Source organism: Austrofundulus limnaeus, unplaced genomic scaffold (assembly GCF_001266775.1).
Source record: "Austrofundulus limnaeus strain Quisiro unplaced genomic scaffold, Austrofundulus_limnaeus-1.0 Scaffold313, whole genome shotgun sequence".
NCBI classification, from domain to species: Eukaryota; Metazoa; Chordata; class Actinopteri; order Cyprinodontiformes; family Rivulidae; genus Austrofundulus; species Austrofundulus limnaeus.
In genome coordinates, this window is record NW_013952715.1 from 285,256 (window position 1) to 288,959 (window position 3,704).

Genomic DNA, 3,704 nt, shown 5'->3' on the forward strand with positions numbered 1-3,704 from the left:
CAGCTGTCCTGCGTCTGACCTCAAAGTGCACAAGCTTCAAACTTCAGCGTTGGCTGCGATTTTGAAGCTGAAATCGCGTTCGGTGTGAACGCAGCATAACAGTCTGGTTTGGAGCAGCCACAAGGGAGGACAGGAACAGGCTGCAGCGAACAGTGACGACGGCTGAGAAGATCATCGGAGCCTCACTGTCCTCCATTCAGGACTTGTATCATGAAAGAACCAGGAAACGGGCTGAGAAAATCATCACAGACTCCTCTCACCCGGGTCACATGTTCCAACTCCTCCTGTCTGGCAGACGCTACAGATCTCTGTCCACTAAGACTGTCAGACACAAGAACAGTTTCTTCCCTCAGGCCATCACCGACATCAACAGCTGGTCATCAGACATCCATCAGCTAGATCATATACTCTATACTATAGAGAACTATCTATCACTTTTATTATACATTTCTGCATTACTGAAGCTTATGCAAAATAATCTACCTCTACACTGCTTCTGTTGTATTATTACTTAATATTAACTTTGAATACTGTTGTTATATAGTTTTTGGTTAAGTGAAGTACAATGTGAATCTTTCTGTAAATAGTGTAATGTGTGTAAATTATATGTTAAGTGTCTGTACAGTGTTGATACCAGTGAGTCACSAACTGCCGGAAACAAATTCCTTGTGTGTGTCAACATACTTGGCCAATAAACCAGATTCTGATTCTGATTCTGATCTGGAGCAAACAGGTGTGTGTTAACATACTGCCAAGGAAGAGACACATCAGCAAGGACAGAGAAGCAACAGTTGGTGCCTGCTTTTTTGGGAAAAGTTAAACGTCATTTACAAACTATTTGGACTCTATCATTCTACAAACAGAAATGTTATTCAAAAGTATAAAACGTTTAGGGCAGCTTCCGATCTTCCCAGAAATGGGTATTACATTAAATTCAGCCCGAGGTCAGACAATAAAACTTAGCAGGTAAATAGTCATGAAAGGACAGCAAGAAACCAAATCCAGCAAACAAGCATAAACACCACTGGTTTACCTCTGGATCACTGTCACACCGTGGATACGGGTTCACCCATATTTTATCACTGATTTCTCATCTTCTCACAAACATCCTTAATGACCTATTTGGCATGTATAGATATTAGTTTTTCCTAAAGCAAACTGAAGCATGGGATGAGCTTGTGCTGAGAAAACTCTGCATTACATGGTGATTTTCAATCATTTTCAGTCTATGCATATTGCTCAAGTGAAACAGTTCCTACAGAGTATGAGTCAAAATAATCTGCTGTAAAGATACCAAATGGTAAATGGACTGTACTTATACGTATAGCACCTTTCTATCCAGCCAGGATACTCGAAATGCTGTACTCTACAATCTGTGCTCTCATTTACCCATTCACACAACCCTCTGTTATCCCTCTACAAAGCTAACATGTACAATCGTCTATGGAGACTAATCAGTGCTAATCACATTCATACAATGATGGGACAAACATCAGAGGCATTAGGGGTGAAGTGTCTTCCCCAAGGACACAACAACTGAGACAGCTGGAATGGGGGATCGAACCGGCAACCTACCAGTTCTAGAACAACTCCCCTAGAACTCTGCCACAGCCGCCCAAGTAAAGACGTATAATCATTTATAAGCACAGCTGTTACACAGAGTTAACAAAATATCACCAAAATTTTAGTTTACATCATTTATAAACCCCTCTGTAGGGAGGATAGGGAAGCACAGGGTTACTATCACCAGATTCAGGATTTTTATTATCCTTCACTAAAGTACAAAGCAGTAATATTTTTGCCTGTGTGTGCGTGTGAGAGTGTACTTGTATTTGTTTCATTTTTTTGGACAGTTTCTGGTGTACACACCTACCTTGTCAAGACCAGTGGTCCATATGGTGACCAAAGACCAGTCCTAATATGGTGGAACTCCACTGGTTGGGGGTTAGGTTTAGGACTAAAGTGTGAATTGATTTTAGGTTAGATTTAGGGATAAATATGCCCTGGGGTGGTTAGGTTAAGAGTAAGGGGTCAGGATGGAAATCAATGAACGGTCCTAATAAAGATATAAATACAAACTTATGTGTGGGTGTGCTTTTTTGTGACATTAGCAAAGTAGGCTATGAACAACTAGACTGATTTTAATGAAACTCTCAGAAAATAATCAGTGGGTATTAAACAACTGCGTTGTAGCCCACGTAGGCCACGGCCCACGGAGGCCTAGGCCTTCGCACTTCAGATAGGCTGAATGTAACGACTGTTAGAGATGGTCTGGTCTTTGGATGATGTTTGCATCACCGTACACTACCCCGTTACCACGGTGTTACGTTTTATATCACATCACCCATAAATTATGCCTAAAACGTCAAATGTTAATAATCCACCATTTGTTTTCGTCCTCCTCCTTGGGCCAAAAGTATAAAAACCCTCCAGTTTTTTTCTGACTGAGGCTCAAAGTTATTTTTTGAGCAACAAAAAGGTTCAGGACGAAGGAATAAATATATAAAAAAAGATGCGATTGAGCAGCAGGTCTGCGGGCGGGGGGGCTGCTTCAGAACCGCTTTTATTGGGTCGAACAATGTTTTAGTCAGACAGAACCAACAATAATGAAGCAAAAAGTAAATTAGAGAAAAAATATAAATGTTAAATGTAAATAAATTCTAAATATAATAAATTAACACTAGTTTTGCATCTAAAAATCATATTTTATTAAAATTAATAACACATATTTTCACTTCCTACAATTCAACGTGTTTTTAATGTTACACATAAACTCACAAACAACATTAATAATGTGGGTTTAGCTCCAGTATCAGCACAATGGCTCTATAGTACAGTAATACCATGAAGCTTTCTTTTAATGTGGCTCCAGATGCTTTTTAGATTTTGTATTCTGTTTTAATTTGACTTATGGCTTTCACTGTTCATGGTCATTGTTATGCGATGATCTTCAATGTGTATTGTAATTGTACATAAGCCTGTGCAATTTGTACAAGTAAAATAAAAGATAAAAAAGCTCCAGTATGAGTACATGGTTATTTAACATTACATTGCAGCATAAATGCCATCAGCTAAGTTGGTAAACAACAAATTATTCAGTCAACGACTTCCCAATGTGCTTTTTTTCTTGTTTCTGTAAAAATTGACCACCCAATGAATCCTGGGATTCGAAATGGGACAGACTTCGGCACATAACCAATATACAAACATACAATCCAGAAGACGCAGACCCTGAAATGAGATGCAGCCAATGGGTGTGTCCAAAACGGCAGGACGGGTCCTCCGAAGGACCCAGCCTTCCCCGTGGAGCTAGGCCGGGTCCTTGGTAGACCGGGAAGACCGGAAGAAAGTCGCTGTGAATTTGGACGGTCTAGCCTTCCGCTTTCATTCCCGCTCTTACCCGGCGTAAGTGTGGTCACCTAGCAACCATGTTCACGCTTCAGGAACTAACAATGGAGGTCAAAGCTAGTTTTTTCTTCATCCTGATCCACATTTTTTGAAGAATTGCAGCTACTACAGCAGTTTTATCAGCGATACCACGATCACAGACGTGTTTTATTTTTCAGACTGACAAATAATCCTGTCCAGGTAAAGTAATTCTTATTTTAGTGATAATCTAGTTTAGTTTACAAGATACTTCCAATTTCAGTGACTGAATGGCTGCTACAGGCATATATATATATATATATATATATATATATATA